At 33.4% G+C, this 23,675-nt stretch overlaps 1 long non-coding RNA gene across 1 annotated transcript in view; it reads left to right on the top strand.

Annotated features, from left to right (window-relative positions):
* Positions 1-23,675, top strand: part of LOC141518467 (uncharacterized) — a 52,808-nt gene that overhangs the window by 13,577 nt on the left and 15,556 nt on the right. The window contains exon 2 of the long non-coding RNA XR_012477200.1: positions 3,852-3,925. This is a non-coding gene — a long non-coding RNA (uncharacterized LOC141518467). The remainder of the gene's footprint in view (positions 1-3,851; positions 3,926-23,675) is intronic.

The following is a 23,675-nucleotide window of genomic DNA, read 5'->3' as shown; positions in this document are numbered from 1 at the left end:
ATCTCCAATCATTTTTAAATTATCTCTCCTCAATCCATTTGACAGAATAGTTTCTTTTCTAATGACTTATTTAATATTTTTTCTATTTTTTCAGTTAAAAGTATTGTTTGACAGATTCTTTTCTTTCATTTTAATTTTAGGTTTTTTTTTTTTTTTTTTTTTTTTTTTTTTTTTTGTGGGGCAGTGGATTTAAGGAACGTGTCCAAGGTCCCACATCTAGTAAGTATCAGATCTCTGAGTCTGGATTTAACTCAGGTCTTCCTGGGCTGGTGTTCTAAACACTGTACTACTTAGATGCTCCTCCACTATGCTACCTAACTGCCCTGTCTTAAAAATTCTTCTTGTCTCTTAGAGTCAAGAAGACTCTACCCTCCTGTTGTCCAAGTATATTCTTCAAGGAATTATTTTCTTCAATTAAATTTTGCATCTTCCTTTCCATTTAGTCAATTCTATTTTTAATGCATCTATTACCTTTTTCTTTTCATCCAATTGTTTTTTTAAAGACTATTTTTCAGTCCTTTTTGCTTCTTTTTGAAAGATATTGAATTTTTTCTTTTTTCCCCAGTTTTTCTCCTTGATTTTATAAATCCTTTTTGAACTCTTCCAAGAAGTCCTTTTGGTCTAGAGACCAATTCCGATTCCCTTCTGGGACTTCACTTGTATTACTTATTTTGCTGCCATTTTCTGAGATGGTATTTAGCTTCTCCTTACCTTCAAAGTAGCTTGTATTGGCATGCCATTTCTCTGACACTTTTTATTCATTTTGGGATGTGCTGTCCCAAGGTTCTCTTTTTTACAATTGAAATTTAATTTATATTTTTTCGATTACCTGCTATGAATGTCTTTCAACATTCACCAACATACATATTTAGCTTACATAATTTCCTTCTGACCTCCCTTTCCACCCCTCTCCCCTTTAGTGGTAAGCAATCTAGTGAACATTGAATATGTACTTTTTTGTTTAATATATTTGCATTTTATTCATAATCTGTAAGAGGAATTAAGAGTAAGAGGAAAAAAAAGAAAACTTTAGGATAGTAAATAAAAATAGAAGAGAAATTTTATGAAGTGAATATAGTGTCCATTCAGATTTTCCTTTTTTTTCTTTGCCTACATGTGGATATCGTTGTCCATAAAAAAGTTTCCCATTGGGTCCCAGTGCCCCAAACTGCTGAGAGGAGCCACATGCATTAAACTTGATCATTTCACAAAGTTGTTAAGTTGTGCAATGTTCTTTTCATTCAGTAAAATTTGCTCAGCATCAGTTCCTGTATTTCTTTCTATGCTTCTCTAGAATGTGATCATTCATGATTTAATTTAGAAAAATAGTACTCCATGATATTCATATCCCATAACATATTCAGTCATTCCACAACTGATGAGCAATCTCCTCAGTTTCCAATTCTTTGCCACTACAAAAAGATCTATGAAAATTTTGGAACATATGAGACTTTTCTGAATTTTTCTTAATATAGTCCTAGTATTGTTATTGCTAGTAAAAAAGGCATTAATAATTTTATTGTTCTCTGATTGTAGTTCCACATTGCTCTCCAGGATGGTTGTATTATTTCAAAATTCAACCAAAATGCATTAATGTCCCGAACCTCCTACAACCTTTCCAGCATTGATCATTTTGTCAACTTTTTTTCATCTTAACCAATCTAATAGGTGTAAGGTGAAAGCCCATAGTTGTTTTAATTACATCTCTTTAATCAGTAATGATTTATAGAAAATTTTCATATGAATATATCTATATCTAAATCTATATCTATATCTATATCTATATCTATATCTATATCTATATATATTTATATCTATATCTATATCTATATCTATATCTATATCTATATCTATATCTATATCTATATCTGTCTCTGTCTCTGTCTATGTCTATGTCTATATTTATATCTATATCTATCTATATCTATATCTATATCTATCTATATCTATCTTTAATTTCTTCCTTTGAAAACTGCCTGTTCATATCCTTTGACCATTTATAAATCAATTATCAATTTAGGAATGACTTGTAACCATATCAGTTTGATGTATTTGTCCATATATTTTAGAAATTAAACCTTTATCATAACCCATAAGAGTCAAAATATTTTCCCTTCTGTTTTCCTTCTAATCTTGGCAGTATTGGTTTAATTCGTGAGAAATCTTTTTAACTTAATGAAGTCAAAATCTTCAGTTTTGCAATTTGTAAAGTACTCTATTAATTGTTTTGTCATAAATTAATCCCTTTTTTCATAAATTTGACAGAGTATTTTTGTTCTGTTAATTGGTCTATGGTACCACCCTGTGTATCTATATAATGTATTCATTTTTACCTCAATTTGGTATAGGATGTGAGATGTGGTTTTATGTCTAGCTTTTGCAATACTATTTTCCAGCTTTCCCAATAATTTTTGTCTATAAGTGGCTCCATATCCAGAAACTAATGTCTTTGAGTGTGCCAAATGATACATTACTAAAATTATTTGTTACTATTCCTTTTCAGCCTATTCTAACCCACTGGTACATTATCCTATTTCTTAACCGCTGCCAGGGAGTTTTGATAATTGTCGCATGATAGTATAATTTTTGATCTGGTAGAGCTTAACCTTTCTTTACATTTCTATATCATTTTGCTTGATATTCTTGATATATTGTTGCTCCAGCTAAATTTTGGCACATTTTCTAACTTAGTAAAATTGTTATTTGGTAATTTGATTGATATGGCACTGAAAACTCACTGATTTGGGTAGAATTGTCATTTTTGTAATATAGCTCAACTTAAACATGAGCAATTGACATTTTTCCAGTTATTTAGATCTGACTTTATTTGTCTTAATTGCTTTGTAATTGTGGTCATACAATTTTTAGATGTGTCTGGGGAGGTAGATTACCAAGTATTTTATGTTGTATGCAGGTACTTTAAATGAAATTTATCTTTTATCTCATGCTTTTCATTTTGTTGTTCATATACAAAAATGCTTATGATTTATATGGATTTATTTTATATCCTGCTACTTTGCTGAATTTGTTTTATTCCAGAAGTTTTTTTGATGACTTTTCGCAAGTTTTTTAAGTATTCTATCATATAATCTGGAGAGAAAGGAAGTTTTGCTTCCACATATCCAATTCTAATACTTCAATTTCTTTTTCTATTTTGCTAAAACTAATATTTCTAAAACTACATTTAATAGTAATGGTGATAATTGTCATCCTTGTTTCACCCCTGATCTTATTTGCAATACTCCTGGTTTATCCCCAACATAAATATTCATTGATAGCTTTTGATACATATTGCTCATTACTTTGAGAAAAGCTTCTTTTATTCCTGTAGTCTCTAAATTTTAATTAGGAATGGATAGTGTATTTTCAGCATCCATTGACATAATCATTTGATTTCTATTGGTTTTGTTATTGACATCTTCAGTTCTGTAGAGTATCTTCCTAATATTTAGACATCCCTGCCTACCTGTTATAAATCCTAGTTGATTATGATGTGTTTTCCTACTAATAACTTGCTGCAATCTCTTTATTAAAATTTTATTTAAGATTTTTGCATCAGATGTTCATTAGGGTGATTGAGCTATAACATTATTTGTCTCTTTGAACTCTTCCTGGTTTAGGTTATCAGCAAGATACTGCTATCATAAAAGGAATTTGGAAGAACTATTTTTTTAAAATAGTTCATGTAGAATTGTAATTAATTTTTCCTTAAATGTTTGGTAAAATTAATTTGTAAATTAATCTGTATTTAGAGATTTTTTTTTCCTTAGGGAGGTTATTGATGGTTTATTCAAATACTTTTTCTGAAATGTGGTGATTTAAGTATTTTATTTCATCTTCTGTTAATCTAGGTATATTGTGTTTATTGACCTACAGCTGAGAAAATTAATCCTAAATTGTCTCTTCAATTTCTTCTATATTGTCGGTGAGTTCACCCTTTATGTTTTTGATATTGGTAATTTGATATTTTTAATTTCTTTTTTTGAATCAGTTTACCCAAAGGTTTATCTATTTTTGTTGTTTTTTTATAAAACCAATTCTTAGTTATATTTATTAGATCACTGGTTTTCTTGCTTTCATTTAGTTAATCTCTTCTTTGATTTTGAGAATTTCTAATTTGGTATTTAATTGGGAATATTTAATTTATTGTTTTCTAGCTTTTTCTAGTTCATACCCAATTCATCGATCTCCTCCTTTTCTATTTTCTTCATATAAGCATTTAGAGATATAAATTTTCCCCTAAAAACTGCTTTGGCTGCTTCCCATAAATTTTGGTATGATGTCTTATTGTTATCATTGTTTTGGATGATTATGATTCTTATTTTGATTTTTCATTTGATCTACTTTCTCTTCAAATTAATTGTTCTACTTTCCAATTAATTTTTTGTTTATTTTTCCATGGCTCTTGATTGCCTGCAATTTTTTTTATCACATCATGACCTGAAAATTATGTACTTATTATTTTTGCCTTCCTGCATTTCTGTGTGAGGGTTTTATGCCCTAGTACATGGTCAATTTTGTTTAGTTAACAGGTCCTGCAGAGAAAAAGGTATATTGTTTTCAATTCCCATTCCATTTTCTTCAGAGGTCTATCATATCTAAGTTTTATGAAATTTTATTTATCTTCTTAATTTCATTCTTGAAAGTGGTTATTTTGGGTGGTTAGATTTATCTAGTTCTAAGAGAGGGAAGTTGAGACCCCCCATTATTATAATTTTGCTCTATATTTCTCCTTATAATTCAATCAGGTTATGCTCTAAGTATTTGTATGCTATATCACTAGGTGCATATATGCTTAATAATGATTTAACTTCATTGGCTGTGGGGCCTTTTAAGAAGATGTAATTTCCTTTCTCATCCCTCTTAATAAGACCTGTTTTTGCTTTCACTTTGTCTGAGATCAGGATCACTAGCCCTGATGTTTTTTTTTTCTTTGACTGCAACATGATATATTTGCTCCAGCCTTTTACTTTTGCCCTGTGTATATCTCTCCTTCAAATGTGTTTCTTCTAAACAATAAAATATAGGATTTTGGCTTTTAATCCAATCTGTTCTTTCAATTTTATGGGAGAATTCATCCCATTTAAATTTACAATTAAGATTAATATTTTTTGTTTATGGCATACTTGTACTTTTCTCTTTTCTTGCCTCTTATTCCTCCTCATCAATGTTTTGCTCCCTTTCCCCCTTTAACGTTTGTTTTAAATTTTATCTTTAAGTTTACTTTCACTTATATCTTTGCCTCCATTTTTATCAGTCCCTTCTTCATTTGTCTTTCTCTTTCCTCCCTTACTACCCTGTAAGGTACAATGTGATTCCTTCTCTGGGCCAAATCTATTGAGTAGAATTTAACTCAGTTTTCACACCCTCCTTTCTTTCCCTCTACTATAATATTTCTTTGTGCCTCTTCACCTGGTATTATTTTTCCTCTAATGTATAAACTTCTTCCACTGTAGTCCTTCTTTATAGGATTTTATTTTTTTTATTCCTGTCTTGTACTTACATCCTTTGTCAAAATATACAACTTTTATTTGATCTGAAAGAAGTACCATCAATCAAAGTACCATTAATCAAAATAGAGTCAATCAAAAGTTGATTGATTGATAAGGAGCATTGCCTCGTAGTCACTAAGTACTCTCCCATCTTCTGATCATTTAGAAATATATTTCTCAAGAGTCATGAATCACATCAAATTACAATCACTTTTTACAGTACCTTCCATGGACATACAATTGTCATGAGCCAAAGCATCATGTAAAGTCAAATTATTTCATGAACAAAAGCTTGAAACAAAGCATAGGTTGTTATGATACTTTCATGTCAATTTCTTCTAAATATACTCTCTCCCTTCACTTCTTCAATACTTCAACTGTAGCCCTACAGCCCTCCCTAACCAAAGTATCAGATACACTCTTCCCCCATGGTCTCTTTAGCAACCCATCCATGATACTAAAACCTTAATTAATTAATGTATAGATTTAAGATACAATTTAATGTTCTTGACTAACATTTGTTTTGTTTTGTTTTTTACCCTTTCCATTTACTTTTTTTTTTTTTTGCAAAGCTTGAGTCTTGTTAATTAGGAGATCAGACTCTAGTCAATTTTAATCTTTCTTTCAGGAAATTTTAGAAGTTTCTATTTCATTGAACATCCATCTTTTCCCCTGGTGGAATATGCTGAAATCTGCAGAGTTGTAAATTCTGGATTACAATCCTAGGTCTTTTGCCCTCTGTCTAGGCTCTTTATCCTTCAAAGGTGTCTAATTTAGATTGTCGATCCTTTGTATTTACATTGCTTCATCTTGACTACTTGCAGTATTTTCTCATTTATTCGATATTTTTGGAATTTGGCTATGATAGCCTTTAGAGATTTATCTCAGAGTCCCTTTTTAGAGGTGTACTGTGTATTCTCACAAGGATTATATGTCTCCTTGATCTAGTATATTGGGACAATTTTTCCTGAAAATTTCCTAAAAGATATTTTCCAGGTTCTTTCTTTGATCTAGGCTTTCTGATAGTCTCATAATTTGTCAATTATCTCTCTTGGATCTGTTTTCCAGGTTGTTTGTTTTTCCGAGAAGATAATTTATATTTTCTTAAATTGTTTTAGCATTTTGACTTTGATGTAATCTCAATACCTCTTAATTTCATTAATTTCTATTTGTCCAATTCTAATTTTTTAAAGTAATAGTTTTTATTTATTTTTTCATCCTTATGCACATGGATATTTTATATTGTAAAATTTCCTTCCACCCTCCCTTCCCACCCCACTCCTGTCAGTGACCAAAAGTCAGGTTAGAAATGAACATCCATATTTTTGATAAGCACATTTACAGATTAGTCATTTTTGGTATGAGGATTAAGAATTAAGGGAAGGAGATACATAAGAAATAATTTTTTAAAGTATCCATCAGATTCTGAAGGACTGCTTTTTTTTTGTTTGTTTTGTTTTGTTTCTCTTCCTTTGGATGGGGATAACATTGTCCATAACCCATCTAATACTGTTGTCCTAGATATCTGAACTGCTAAGAGGGGCTGCTTCCATCAATGTCAATCATCTTGCAATGGTGTTAATGTGGATTGTTCTCTTTGTTCTACTCCCTTTGCTTAGCATCAGATCCTATAAGTTATTCCATGCTTCTCTAGAGTTTGACCATTTATGGTTTCTTATAAAACAATAATATTCCATAGTATTCAGGTACAATAACTTGTTTAGCCATTCATCCAATTGAAAGACATTCCTTCAATTTCCAATTCTTTGCCACTACAAAAGGAACTGCTATGAGTGTTTTGGAACATGTGGGACTTTTCCCATTTTTTGATGATTTCTTCTGGATATAGGTCTAGAATTGGAATTGCTGAGTCAAATGGAATGGACATTTTTACTGCTCTTTGGGCATATTTCCATATTGCTCTCCAGAATGGATGGGTCTGTTCACAACGCTAACAGCAATGCATCAATGTCCCAATGCTCCCACCAATGCTCCAACATTATTTTCCCTTATTTTCATCTTGGCCAATCGAATGGAAGTGAGGTGATACCTCATTGTTGATTTAATGTGCATTTCTCTAATCAATAAGGATTTGGAGCAATTTTTCATATGATTATTTAAAGCCTTAATTTCTTCATTTAAAGACTGTCTATTCAAATCCTTTGACCATTTATCCATAGAAGAATGACTTGTAACCTTTTAAATTTGATGGTATTCTATATACATTTAGAAATGAGGCATTCATCAGAACCCCAGTTGTGAAGATTGTTTCTCCCCTTTCTACTTTCCTTCTACATTGATTTTATTAGTGCAAAAACTTTTAAATTTAATATAGTCAGAATCATTAATTTTGCAGTTTTAATATACTTTAATTCTTGTTTGATAAAAATTTCTCCCCTTCTGATAGATCTTATAGGATATTTATTGTTCTATTACTTTAACTATCTATGATGTCATCCTTTATGTCTAAAACCTATATCCATTTTGGCCTTATTTTGATATAACGTGTGACAGGTGAGTCTATACTTAGTTTTTGCCATACTATTTTCCAGTTTTCTCAACAAGTTTTATCAAATGCTGACTTAATATCCCAGAAGTTTTATCAAATGCTGACTTGATATCCCAGAAGCTAATGTCTTCAGGTTTCTCAAGCAATAGATTGCTAATAGATTTACAATAGATTTACTGTGGTTTCTTTCAAACCTATCCTATTTTAATCTATTACTCTATTTCTTCTTTTTTTTTAGATTTTTGCAAGGCAATGAGGTTAAGTGGCTTGCCCAAAGCCACACAGCTAGGTAATTATTACATGTCTGAGGCCAGATTTGAAGTCAGGTATTTCTGACTCCAGGGCCAGCACTGATGTCTCAGTATCATTTTCTTGGATATGGGGGAGAAGTGCTTTATAATTGTGTTCATACAGTTTCTTGGTTTTTCTTGGGAGGTAGATTCCCATGTATTTAATGTTATCTATAGCTAATTTAAATGGAATTTCTCTTTCTTTCTCTTGATCTTGAGCTTTGTTATTCATAAATAGAAATGCTGATGATTTATGTGCTACTTTGCTGAATTTGTTAATTGTTTCAAGGAGTGGTTATTTTAGTTTTTTTCAAGGCAATGGGGTTAAGTGACTTGCCCAAGGCCACACAGCTAGGTAATTAAGTGCCTGAGCCCAGATTTGAACTCAGGTACTCCAGACTCCAGGGCTGGTGCTCTATCTACTGTGCCACCTAGCTGCCCCTCAAGGAGCTTTTTAGATGATTTTCTTAGATTCTCTAACTATACCTCATTCATCTGCAAAGAGTGAAAGTTTTGCTTTCTTACTGCCAATTCTGATCCCTTCAATTTCATTTTCTTCTCTTATTTCTACTGCTAGCATTTCTAATACCATATTGAATAGTATTGATGATAACAGGCATCCCTGTTTGACCCCGGAACTTATTGGAAATGCTCCAAGTTTATTAACAGTACAAATAATATTTGTTGTTGGATTTAGATAGATACTATTTATTATTTTAAGGAAAACTCCATTTATTCTTAAACTTTTGAATGTTTTAATAGGAATTTACATTGTATTTTATTTTTGTTGTATTATATATGTGTTTTATATTTCTTGTATTTTTTATCATCTACTGAGATAATCACATGATTTATGTTGTTTTTGCCATTGATATGTTCAATTATATTGAGCGTTTTCCTAATACTGAACCATCCCTGACTACTTGGTATAAATCCTACCTGATCATGGTGTATTATCCTAGTAATAACTTACTGTTGTCTCATTGCTAAAATTTTAAGATTTATGCATCAATATTTATTAGGGAGATTTGTCTATAATTTTCTTGTGTGTTTTAGTTCTTCCTGGTTTAGGTATCAGCATCTTATTGTGTCATAGAAGGAATTAAGCAAAACTCCTCCATTTTGAAAAAAATAGTTTATGTAGAATATGAAATAATTGTTTCTTAAAAGTTTGATAGAATTCATTTATGAATCCATCTAGACCTGTAGACTTTTTCTTAGGGTGTTTATTGATGGTTTCTTCAATTTCTTTTTCTGAAATGGGATTATTTAAGTAATTTATTTCCTCTTCTGTTATTCTGGGTAGGTTTTATTTTTGTAAATATTACTCCATTTCATTCAAATTATACAATTCATTTACATATAGTTCACAAAATAGCTCTGAATTATCTCTTTAATTTCCTCCTCAGATGGTTAGTTACCATTTTCAATTTTGGTTATCTTCTTTCTTTTTTAATCAGATTAATCAAAAGTTTGTCTTTTTTATAAAGCCTAGTATTAGTTTTATTAATGAGATAAATGGTTTTCTTTGTTTTAATTTTATTCATCTCCCCCGTGATTTTGAATTTCTAATTTGGTATTTAACTGAGGGTCTTCAATTTGATTTTTTCCTGACTTTTTTTCAGTTTCAATACTCAATTTAAATGTCAATTTTTTTCAATTTCAATTCTCAATACTCAATTTTTTCAATTTCAACACTTAATTTCAATACTCAACTTTTTTCAATTTCAATACTCAATTCATTGATTTCCTCTTTCTCTATTTCCTTTCTATAGGGATTTAGTGATATATAGTTTTCCCGTAAAATTGCCTTGTCTGCATCCCATAAATTTTGGTATGATGTCTCAGTATCATTTTCCTGGATATGATTATTATTTATATTATTTTCTATTTGATACTCCCATTATTTAATTTCCAATTAGTTTTTGGTTTATCTTTCCATGACCCTTTATGACATGCAATTTTTATTGCATCATGATGTGAGAAGTGTGAGTTTAATATTTCTACCATTCTGCCTTTGATTAAAAGGTCTCTGTGCCCTAGTACCTGGTCAATTTTGGTACAGGTGGCATGTACTGTCAATAAAAAGGTATATTCTTTTCTTTCCCTATCACGTTTTCTCTAGAGCTCTATCATATCTAAGTTTTGTAAGATTTAATTCACCATATTACCTTCCAACTTGGTTATTTTGTGGAAATACCTAGTTCTGAGAGAGGGAGACTGAGATCCTCCATTATTAAAGTTTTGCTGTCTATATCTCCTTGTAATTCACTCAACTTTTCTTCTAGTAATTTTTTTTTTAATCTTGGCTTTCTGGTAGCACAAGGATTCATAGATTGTCTTTTCTGGATCTATTTTCCAGGTCATTTGTTTTCCCTAAAAAGTATTTTACATTTTCTTCAATTTTTTCTGAATTTTTATTTTGTTTAGAATTTTGTAATCTTGTAGATTCATTGGTTTCTGTTTGTTCAATTCTAATTTTTAGGGTTTTGTTTTGTTCAATTACCTTTTTGTGCTGCCTTTTTAAAGTGTCAAATTCTCTAGTCAATTTTTCATAATTTTCCTGTATGAATCTAATTTCTTTTTTTTCCATTTTTCTTCTTTCTCACATTGTTTTTTAAATTCTTTTTTAAGTTCTTTGATGAGATTATGTATTTGAGTAAAATTCACGGACTGTTTTGATACTTCCCTTCTCATGTTTCTTTTTCAGACATGGTATTGCTGTCATCTCTGTCTGTAAAGTAATTTTCTATAGTGATTGCTCTTTTAGCTTTTCCATTGATCTTTGTTGTTTTAGCTCTGCTTTTGGAGTACAGGAAGCACAGATTCAAGCTTTTTTTTTTCCTGGGGCTGTTGTCTGATCCCTGACATGTCTTTAACCAAGATGCTGCCTATGTAATCCAGGCCTTGCCTTTGCAGATGTTTGTTTCCTTCTTTAAGTCTAGGTTTTGACTTAGCAGTGGTTTGTTGCCAATGAAGTCTTGCCTTTCAAACTTTGTTGAGGTTGGGATCCTCCTTGCTCACTTGCTATCTAGTTTCTGGAACTCTACTGATGTCAAGATTCTGGGAACTGATTTGCTCTGTGGCTAAGAGGCTCATGCTTATTTTCCCCAATCTCCAGTCTCCTGGACTATACTTTCTCTTTTCCCCACAATGAGACAGACCTTTTCTGAAGGTCCTCCAGGATGTCTACTACTGAAAATTTCTTCATACTGACTATGGAGCCTCTGTAGATGAATTGTTTGTTCCTGGCAGCTTTTAGAATTTTCTCTTTGATTTGGGAGTTTTGGAATTTGGCTATAACATTCCTGGAAGTTTTTCTTTTGGGATCTCTTTCAGGTGAATTCCCTCAATTTTAATTTTATCCTCTGCTTCTAGGATGTCAGGGCAATTTGGCTGTATTTTTTTCTTGAAAAATGAAGTCTAGGCTCTTTTCCTGGTCATGACTTTCAGGTAGCCCAATAATTTTTAAAATATTTCCTCTGGATTTGCTTTTGAGGTTAGACATTTTTTCAATGAGATATTTCACATTTTCTTTTAATTTTTGGCTTTTTTTGGAGGAGTTTTATTTCTTCCTTATTTCTTGCAAATTCATCAGCTTCCTTTAGTTACATTCTGCATTTGAAGGAATTTTCTTTACAAAGCTTTATTATCTCCTTTTCCACCTGACCAATTCTGCTTTTTAAGGCATTCTTCTCCTCTTTTGTCTTCTATTTTGCTTTTTCCATTAGGCCTAAACTGGTTTTTAACATATAATTTTCTTCAATTTTTTTTTGTATTTCTTTCACCAAATCAATTTTCATGATTTATCTGCATCACTCTCATTTCTCCTCCCAATTTTTCCTCCACCTTCCTTAATTGATTTTAGCTCATCCATAGTCTGAGCCCTTTTTCTATTTCTCTTGGAGGTTTTCAATATGGAAGCTTCAATTTTTGTTGTCATCTGAATATGTATTTTGATCTTCCATGGGACTAAAGTAATTTTCTAAGGTCAGATTCTTCTTTTTCTGTTGTTTACTCAGTTCCTCAATGCAAGACTAATTTATAGCACTTCCACGGCCTTCTGGTTTTTGGGGGGGTGGGAACCCCACTGAGACCTTTATTCCTCCAAGGTCTTATGCTGTCTTGCCTGTGCTTTGATATGTAGATGACCACAGGCACTCCCCTCTGCTTTGGAGCTGTGAGGAGAGGCCCTGCTATCTTAGTATAGAAGATCAAACTGCAACCTGGATCTGAGTGTGGGTAAACAGTAGAGTCTTGCCCTACAGAGAGATTTCTGCAGTCTCTCCAGACCACTTTACCATCTGTGTGTTGTGCTCTAGAGTTTCAGGTTGGTTTCTTTCAATTCTCACTGCAGGTTTTGAGGCCAGTGCTCCTCACTCCACACTCATTCTTGTGCAGCACAGTTCTCTCACCACCCCTTCAAGCTCTTCTGGGTGATCCTTTGACTGGGCTGGACTGGGCTGTGCTGTGCTGAGGTGTAGACTTTTTTCCAACTCCCGGTCCTGGTGAAAAACACCTTTTCTGCAGAGCTTCTAAGTTACCTTGGACTGGGAAAATGTATCAGTCTTTCTGTGGGTTCTGACCGTCTAAATTTTGGCTAGAGTCATAATTTGATGGCTTTGGGAGATTTGGGGGGAAGGAATTCCCAGGAAATGCTGCCTTCATGCCACCATCTTGTCTCTGTTGCCCCCCCCAAGCTAAGCCCATTTATGGTTTCATTTCTTTTTAGGTATTTGCAAGGCAATGGGGTTAAGTGGCTTGCCCAAGGCCACCCAGCTAGGTAATTATTAAATGTGTGAGAAAGATTCGAACTCAGGTACTCCTGACTCCAGGGCCAGTACTCTATTCATTGATCCACCTAACTTCCCCAAACCCTTATGGTTTCTTATAGAACAATAGAATTCCATAATATTTATATGCTATAACTTGTTCAACCATTCTCCAATTGATGGATATTCTCTCAATTTTCAATATTTGTCACTACAAAAAATGCTGTTATGAATATTACAGAATATGTGGGACTTTTCAATATTTTATGATTTCTTCTGAATATATACCTGGTTTGGAATGGATAGGTCAATGGTTTTATCAGTTCACAACTCCACCAGCAGTGCATTAATATTCCAATCCTCCCACAACCTCTCTAACATGGATCTTTTTCCATTTTTGTCATCTTAGTCTATCTGATAGGTGTGAGGTGATACCTCAGTTGTTTTCATTTGCATTTCTCTTATCAATAATGATTTGTAGAATTTTCTCATATGATTACATATAGCTTTAATTTCTTCATTTGAAACTGTCTATTCATATCCTTTGAACATTTATCAACTGATGAATGATTAGTAATCTTATAAATTTGATATAATTCTCTATATATTTTAGAAATGAGACCTTTGCCCAAACCCATAGCTATGAAGATCATTTGCTACTTTCTGCTTTCCTTCTAATTTTGTCAGTATTGATTTTATTCGTGAAAACCCTTTTTAATTTAATATAATCAAAATCATTCATTTTCCAATTTATTACTCAATTTCTTGCTTGATCATAAATTCTTCCCTTTCCTTAGATCTAATAGATTATTTCTTGTTCTATTAATTTATCTATCATGTCAAACTTTGTCTAAATCTAGTACTCATTTTAACCTTATTTTGTTTGTTTGTTTTTGCAAGGTAGGGGCTAAGTGACCTGCCCAAGATCACACAACAAGGTAATTATAATTTCTTTGAGGCTGGATTTGAACTCAGGTTCTCCCCATTCCAGGGCCACTGCTTTATCGATCTTATTTTGGTATAGGGTGTGTGTTGTGTGCTATACCTAGTTTTTGCCATACTATTTTCCAATTTTCCCAACACATTTTGGCAAACAGTGAGTTCTCATTCCAGAAGCTAATGTCTTTGGGTTTGTCAAACAGAAGATTACTACTATTCCATTTGAACCTATCCTAATTCACTGATTTGTTACTTGTTTCTTAACAGATATGACTGCAGCTTTAGGGTATAGTTTTAGATCTGGAAAAACAAGGCCACCTTCCTTTACATTTTTTTTCCATCAGTTCCTTTGATTTTCTTGGCATTTGTTGCTTAAGATAAATTTTGTTGCTACCTTCTTTGCTCAGTAAAATAATTATTTGGTAGTTTGAATGGTGTGGCACTGAATAAATAATATAATTTGAATAGAATTTTTTTTATATTAACTAGACCTAACCATGAGCAAATGACATTTTTCCTATTGTTTAGATCTGACTTTATTTGGGTGAGAATGGGTTTGTAATTGTGTTTATACAGTCTCTGGATTAGCTTTGGGAGGTAGATTTCTAAGTATTCAATGTTATCTATAATTACTTTAAATGGAATTTCCCTTTCTATCTCTTGCTCTTGGGCTTTGTTGTTCATATTAGTAATGCTGAAGTTTTATGTTGGTTTATTTTGTATCCTGATACTCTGTTGAATTAGTTACTTGTTTCCAAGTAGCTTTTTAGATTATTTTCTCAGGTTCTCTAAGAATAACATCATATCATCTTTAAAGAAAAAAAGCTTTGCTTCTTCATTGCCAATTTTGGTTTCTTCAAATTTCTTTTTCTTCTCTTATTAGTAGAGCTAACATTTTTCAATCTGTATTGAATAGTAATGGTGATAATAGGCATCTTTAATCCATCCATGATCTTATTAGAAATGATCTGAGTTCATCATTTTTACATAGAATATTTGTTGATGGTTTTAGGTAGATACTATTTATTAATTTAAGGAAAAGTTCATTTTTCCTAAACTTCCTAATGTTTTTAATAGACATGTATGTAGTATGTTTATCAAAGATTTTTTCAGCATTTCTTGAGATAACCATATGTTTTCTGTTGGTGTTGCTATTGATATGTTCAATTATATTGAGTGTTTTCCAAATATTGAACCACCCCGGAGAAAATTGTGTATTCTTTTTTATACCCATTAGGTTTTCTCCAGAGGTCTATCATATCAAACATTTCTAAGATTTTATTCAACTTTTTAACTTCCTTCTTGTTTATTTTGAGGTTAAAGTTATCTAGTTCTAAGAAAGGGAAATTTACATACACCATTATTAATGTTTTGCTCTCTGTATCTCCTTATAATTCTCTCCTCTATTCCTCTAGTAATTTAAGTGCTGTACTACTGCATACAGGTGTAGCAATGATATAGCTACATTACCTATAGTGCCTTTTAAGAATATATAATTTCCTTTCTCATTCAATTTGATGATGATCATTTTTTGCTTTTGCTTTATTTGAGATCAGGATATCTACCCCTGCTATTTTTTTTATTTCAGCTGAAGCATTATATATTTTGCTCCATTCTTTTACCTTTACTCTATGTGTATCTTTCTACTTCAAATGTATTTCCATTAAACGGCATATTGTAGAATTCTGGTTTTTAATCAATTCTTCCATCTGCTTTTCCTTTATGGGAGAGTTCTTCCCATTCACATTTACAGTTTAGTTTACTTGTTCTATATTTCCTCCATGCTCTTTCCCCATTTATTTTTTTTCTCTTTTCCTCTTATTCCTCCTCACCAAAATTTTACTCCCTTTCCCCTCTAACTTTTCCTTAAAAATTTAAATTTCAGTTTATTTTTCACTTATACCTTCACCTCCCCTTTCGTCAGGCTTTTCTTCCCTTTTCTTTCCCTTCCACTCTTCCTTTAAGGATACAACTTTAAACCCAATTCCAAGTGTAGCTTATTACCTCTTTGTACCAAATTTATTGAATAGAATGTTCCCACCCTCCCATCTTTCCATCTAAAATTATAGATCTTTCTGCCTCTTCACCTTGTATTAATTATTAATCAAGTATTATTAATCATCAACCAGCAATCAACTTTGATTAACTGATGGCTTTATTGCTTGGTAAGCTCAAAGTACTATCAAAGTAAAATCACAGATTGATTGATTGATTTCTTGATTGATAAGAAAAATTTTCTCAAAGTCATTGAGTACCCTCCCCTCTTCTGCCTCAAGAAATACACATTTCAAAACTCTTGAATTACATTAAATTATAATCATTTTATTTTGCCCCCTTTTCAAATGCCCTGCCCATGGACACACAACCTTGTGAGTCAAAGTATAATCAACATTCAAATCATTTCATGAAGAAGTTGTACCTCTCCCCTCAAGCATACCTTCTCCCATACTCCCCCCTTTAGCTTCCCACCCAGGTTACGTAATTCCTTTTTAACTAAAGTTTGACTTAAATCTAACCCTTCCATGTAGTTTCTTATCCCCTGCTCCTAAGTCACTCCTGATTTAATTAACTATTAAATTTCAAATTACTCTAAGTACTGGGACACTCTGAAGGTCTCTCTCTCTTTTTTTAGGTTTTTGCAAGGCAATGGGCTTAAATGGCTTGCCCAAGCTCACACAGCTAGGTAATTATTAAGTGTCTGACGCTGAATTTGAACTCAGGTGCTCCTGACTCCAGGGCAGGTGCTCTATCCACTGCGCATCCTAGCTGCCCATCTCTACATTTTTTTTCATTTCTTTTTAAAAATTTTTTTCTTTAATTTATTTACACATTTCTAAAATATTCTTGCTTGAGTAAACATAATACCCCCTCCCTCACAAAAATACAAAACCTCATGAGAAATAAAGTGAAAGAAAGAGAAAAAAATTGTTTCAGTCTGTGTTCTGATACCATTAGCTCTACCTCAGGTGGATCACTTTCTTTATCATAAGTCCATCAGAGAAGTTACTACCATATTCTTCTGCAGTTGCTGTTGCTGATTGTAATTCCCTCCATCCATTGCTCCCCATTACCATCTATTATACTTTCTCTCACCTTTCACTCTGTCCCTCTTCAAAAATGTGTTATGGGGCAGTCAAGTAGCACAGCAGACAGAGCACCAGCCCTGGGGTCAAGAGGCCCCAGTCCCACCTCCCACCCCAGTGACCCAGCAACCATCCGGTCCCATGGTCCCAAACAGGCCACCCAATCCCAGCACCTTGCAAAAAGTAAAAAAGAAAATGTGCTATATATGACTATTCTCTCCTATGATCTACCCTCTTCTTTATCACCCACATCCCCCTTCCTCTCCCCATTCCCTTTTCTCTCCTTTCTTCTAGATGTCTATTCCCTATTCAGTGTGTATGCTGTTTCTTCTCTGAGACATCCATTAAGAACTTTACAATAGATTCTAATATATGGGAGACACTGACTCAGGACTGTCCAACACATGATGCCCTTAGCAGAAAAAATGCTAAGATTTGTGAGCAAAGCAGAATTAGAGGAACCTGAGACCCTTAAGTTTCAAGTAAATGCCCCAGCTTTTCATCAGGGCTTTTTGTATCAAATATGGTGATGTCATCTTGCTCCCTTTCAATGAAAAGACAAGAATCAACCATAATCATATACACTAAATCCAATCTCTTCAGTTGTATTCATCCCTATCCTAAGGAAAATACAATTCTCAAGAGGGAAGTGTTATGTCTTCCCCTATAGAGTTATACAATTTAATGACTAACAATTGTTTTCTTTTGTTTTTTCCTTCCACTTTTCATTTACCTTTTCATAAGTCTCTTGAGTCATATTATTTGGCAATTGAATTCTCTGTTCAGTTCTGGTATTTTTATCAGGAAATTTTGGAAGTCTTCTATTTCCCTGACAATGTATGCTGAATTTTGTGAAGTGCTAAATTCTTGGTTGTAAGATCAGGTCCTTTATCCTCTGATATATGGTACTCCAGGTACTCTGGTCCATCAATGTTGAGACTGATGAGTCCTGTATAAGTCTGATTTATTTCCTTCATATTTAAACTATTTCCTTTTAGCTGATTGTATTTCCTTCTTTATTTGAGAATTCTGGAATTTGGAAGGTGTTTTTTTATCCTGGGTTTTCTTTCTGGATGAATTCTGTGTATTCTTTCAGTGTCTATTTTGTCTTCTTTTTCTAACATATTTGTACAGTTTTCCCTGATAATTTTCTGCAGGTTCCTTTTTTTTATCTAGAATTTCTAGCAGTCCAATGATTCATAATTTATGTCTCCTGATCTATTTTCCAGGTAATTTATTTTTCCTAACAATTACTTTACATTTTCTTCAAGTTTTTCAGCCTTTTAATTTTGTTAGATGGAATTTTATTGTCTCTTAGATTCATTGATTTCTACTTGTTCAATCCTAATTTTTAGGGTTTTATTTTCACACTGCTTTTATTTTTCCTTTTCCGGTTGCTCAATTTTATTTTTGAAAGAGTTACATTCTTTTTACAGTTGTTATATTTACTTTTAAAGGAATTGATTTCTTGGTCATTTTTTCATAATTTTCCTGCATGATTCTCATTTCTTTTTTTTCCATTTTCTTCTTCCTCTCTTCTTTGGTTTTTAAATTATTTCTTAAACTCTTCTATGAGCCTTTGGATTTGACTCCAATCCATTGTTATCATCTTTATCTGCATAATAACTTTCTATGATGAGCACTCTTTTAACTTGTATTTCTCATCTTGAAATATCTCAGCTCTAATCCTGAGATATAGGGAGTTTAGACCCAAACTTTTTGTACTGGGCCTGGGATCTGAATCCTCTCTTGTCCTTGGCCAAGATTTTGCCTTTGGAGTCCAGGTCCTGCCTTTGCAGAGGCTTATTTTCTCCTTTACATGTAAATTCTGCCTTTGCAATGGCTGTTTCCAACAAATACTACCTGTCTTTTGCCTCGATGTTCCTAGTGTTCAGACATTGTGGTTTGGACCCTTCCTGCTGGCTTGTTATCTAACTCCAAGGATCTCTACTGTCTCCAAGCTGTTGGGACCTGGACTGCACTGTGGCTAAAAGCCTCCCACTGGCTTTCTTGTTCTTCCCCTTCAATGGGTTTTACTTTCCCCTTTCCCCACAAAAGACACACTTTCACTGAAGGTCCTCCATGATGTCTGCTACTGAAAACTTCTTTGGATCTTCTCTTTTCTTGCTGAAATTTGTAGCTTTAATGTCTATGCAGAGGCGTCATTTATCTTTGGGAAGGGAAAGCTTGGGAAGTATGATAGCTTTATGCCATTATCTTGGCTCCATCCTGGAAGTCTCAACCCTGTTTTTTTTTAACTTCAGCTGAAATGTAATACATTCTGCCCCATCATTTCCCCCTTACTCTCTGTTTATCTATCTGCTTTAAATGTTTTTCTTTTATTGATTTTGTTTTTCATGAAACCAATTCTTTATTAGGTTAATTATTTTCTTGCTTTTAATTTTATTAATCTCTGCTTTGATTCTCAGAATTTCTAATTTGGTATTTAATTAGGGATTTTTAATTTGTTCTTCATTCAACTTCTTTAGTTACATGCCCAATCCATTTACATCCTTTTTCTCTATTTTATTCATGTAACTACTTAGAGATATGAAATTTCCCCTAATAACTCCTTTGGCTGTAGCTCACTAGTTTCGATATGTTGACTCCATAATCTCATTGTCTTGGAAAACATTATTAATTATTTCTATGATTTCTTGTTTGATCCTCTCCTTAGGTTATTTAATTTCCAATAAATTTCAGTCTGATTTTATGATACTCTAAAACACAGCATTTTTATTTCATCATGATCTGAAATCATGCATTTAATATTTTTACCATTCTACATTCAATTTTGAGACTTTTATGCCCTAGTACATGGTCAATTTTTGTTTAGGTTCCATATAGTACTGAGAAAAATGTTTATTTCTTTCTATTTCCATTTAGTTTTTTCCAGAGATCTATCATGCCTAACTTTTCAAAAATTCTATTCATTTCCTTATCTTCCTTTCTGTTCATTTTATACTTAGTTATCTAATACTGAGACAGGGACATTGAGGTCTCCAGCTAATATAGTTTTGCTATGTATACCTTCCCCTATCTCTTTTAGCTTTTTTTCTAAGATTTGGATTCCAGGGGCAGCTAAATAGTGCAGTGGATAGAGCACCAGTACTGGAGTCAAGAGTACATGAATTCAAATCCGTATTCAGACACTTAATAATTACCTAGTTGTGTGGGCTTGGGCAAGCCACTTAACCCTATTACCTTGCAAAAACCTAAAAAAAAAAGGTTTGAATTCCATCACACTTGGTGCATATGTATTTAGGACTGATATTACTTCATTACCATGGTACTTTTTAGGAAGATGAAAATTCCTTGTTCATCTCTTTATATTTAATCTAGTTTTTCTTTTGCTTTGCTTGATATAAGGATTGCTGTCCATATTTTGTTTTAACTTCAACTGAAGAATGGAGTATTCTGTGGAGTAGGTAGGTGGCACAGTGGATAGAGCACTGGCCTTGGAGTCAGGATTGGAGCTAAGACATTTCAAGATGAGAAATAAAAAAAGAAATGAGCTAATAAAAGTGAGAGTTGGTTTTGTGAAAAGCATAATCAATAAAAGAAAAACATTTAAGGCAGAGAGATAAACAGAGACAACATACTTACTATTTGTATGACCTTGGACAAGTCAGTTATGCCTGATTGCCTTTCATTTAGGGACATCTCCATTAATTCTGATTCATGTATGAATACTCTAGAGAAAGTGAGAATGGTGATGTAGCACAGTATTCTCCCACTAAATCCAAGTAATGTGCTGGTCATGGTATTATCTCCCTGATTTCATGGTCTTCTTCAAATAAAAAAGACAAAACAACAACAGCAATATATTCTGCTCCAGCCATTTATCTTTATTCCTGCTTCACATTTATTTCTTGTAAACAGCATATTGTAGCATTCTGGTTTTTAATCTACTTTGCTATCTGATTCTGTGGAGGTTATCCCATTTATGGGAGCGTTTATCCCATTCCCATTCAGTTTTTATTAAGAATTCTGTATTTCCCTCCCCCATTTGTACTTTGCTCTTTCCTTTCCCTTTATTCCTCCTCACCAGTGTTTTACTTTTGAGTACTGTCTTATTCAATATGCCCATTCTTCTATCAGTGCCCCTCCTTTTTCTTCTACCTTTCCCCTTTGATTAATATTTTTAACTTTAATTTTTGCTTTTCCATTGCTTATATCACTTCCTTTTTTCAAGTTCCTCCTTTCCCTTTCTTTTCTTTTTCTAAAACAAGTTGAGAATATTCTTTGAGCCAAATCTCCTGAGAAAAAGATTTATTCAATAATTTACATCCTCCCTTCATTCCCTCTTTTATTGTGCCTCTCCATGTGGTGTTATTTATCATCTAATGTGTCTGCCTTCTTTTCCTAGCATTGTCCCTTTCTTCCATGTCCTAATTGTTTTATAGTTGTCTTCTACCTACTCCCTCATAAGCTTTTAACTGTCCTGATAGAAGTACAATTCATAAGTCATAAGTATACTTACTTCATAATCCATTTATACTCATATCCTGTCTTCCCACTTGAAGAGAGGGTATGAGTATAAATATATTGCCCTAGCCCTAGTATGAATACAGCTCTTATTATGTGAAAGTCTTATCACATCATATTCAATTTCTACACATGTCCTCTATGTAGGTATACTCCTTTCAACAGACATAACAGAGATATAATTCTCAAGATGTCTTCCCATGTAGCAATGTAAAAAATTGAATACTATCTTTTATTTAATATTTATTCCCATTTTGTACAAATAATGTGTTTTACATTAATAAAATATTCTTGTTTAAGAAGAAATGAAATACCCCCTCCCCCATAAATATAGACTTGCTTGAGCAATAAAATAAAAGGGAGATAAAAAAATTAAAATTAAAAAAATAATAGTAATAATTGTAGGTATGGCCAGGTGGTGCAATGGACAGAGAACCAACCCTGGAGCCACGAGCACCCGAGCCCACATCCAGCCCTGTACACCCAACAATCACCCAGCCATGTGACATGCAAGCCATCTGAACCCCACTGCCCTGCAAAAACCAAAAAAAAAGAAGAAGAAGAAAAGACCCAAAATAAAATAAAATAGTAACAATAGTAGGGGAGGCTGGGTGGCAGACCGAGCATTGGCCCTTGATCCAGGAGTACCTGGGTCCAAATCCAGCCTTAGACACCCAAAGATCACCTTCATATGTGGCCCCAGGCAGGCCACCCAGCCCCATTTGCCCTTCATCCCCCCAAAATAATAATAATAAAAATGTGCTTCAGTCTTTGTTCCAACACCAACAACTCTGTTGTGGGTAGACCACATTCTTTATGATAAGTCCATGGCAAAATTTACTTCCATTATTTTCCACTGTTGCCTTTGCTGATCGCAACTCCCTCCTTTCATATTTCTCCACTACCATGTACTATATTTTATGTCCCCTTTAACTCAAACTCTGCTGTAGGGTAGCTGAGTGGTGCAACAGACAGATTCCCTGGCTCTGGGGCCAAGAGGCCCTGAGCCCCCATATCACCCTTAGGCCCAGCATCCACCTGGCCCTATGGTCCTGGACAGGCCATCCAATCCCAGCCCCTTGCAAGAAGTAAAAAAGAAAATGTGCTATATCTGACCACTCTCTCCTCATGGCCCGTCCTCTCCTCCATCACTCACATCCTCCCTCTTCCCCCTGTCCCTGCCACTCCTTACTCCAGATGTCTATACCCACTTGAGTATATATGCTGTTTCCTGTTCTAACTACCTCAGATGAGAGCAAAGCTTCCCTCATTCACTCCATTCCATATCATTGCAATAGCACATTGTAATAAAGAAAAATCTTATTATAAGAAATATCTTGGCCTATTCCCCCTCTTCTTTTTCTTTCTCCCATTAAATTTCCTCTTTTTCTATTGACTCCATTTTTACACCATATTTTATCTTCAAATTCAGCTTTCTCCTGTGCTTCAACTATAAAAGCTCCTTCTACGTGCTCTGTTAACTGAGAAGGTTCATATGAGTATTATCAGTGTCATTTTTCTATATAGGAATACATGCAGTTCATCATCATTAAGTCCTTCATATTTTTTCCTTTTCCAATCTCTGTGCATCACACGAGTCCTGTATCTGAAGATCAAACCTTCTCTTCAGCTCCGGCCATTCCAACAGGAATATTTGAAATTCCCCTGGTTCATTGAAAGTCCATCTTTTTCCCTGGAAGAGGAAATTCAGCCTTGCTGGGTAGTTGATTCTTGGATGCATTCTAAGCTCTTTTGCCTTCCAGTATATTATATTCCAAGCCCTATGAGCTTCCAATGTAGTTGCTGCTAAATCCTGTGTGATTCTGACTTCAGCTCCATGATATTTGAACTGTGTCTTTCTGGCTGCTTGTAATATTTTCTCTTTGAATTAGGAATTCTGGAATTTGGCTTTAATATTCCTAGGGGTTGGGTTTTTGGGATCTCTTTCTCAGGGGAATCGGTGGATTGTCTCCATTTCTATTTTGCCCTCTGCTTCTAGAATATCAGGGAAATTTTCCTGTAGTAATTATTTGAAAATGATGTCACGGCTTTTTTCCCGATCATGACTTTCAGGTATTCCAATAATTTTTAAATTATCTTTC

This window comes from Macrotis lagotis, chromosome 1 (genome assembly GCF_037893015.1).
Source record: "Macrotis lagotis isolate mMagLag1 chromosome 1, bilby.v1.9.chrom.fasta, whole genome shotgun sequence".
NCBI lineage: Eukaryota > Metazoa > Chordata > Mammalia > Peramelemorphia > Peramelidae > Macrotis > Macrotis lagotis.
Note: the sequence above shows the minus strand (reverse complement) of the source record. Positions and strands in the feature narration are given on the sequence as shown.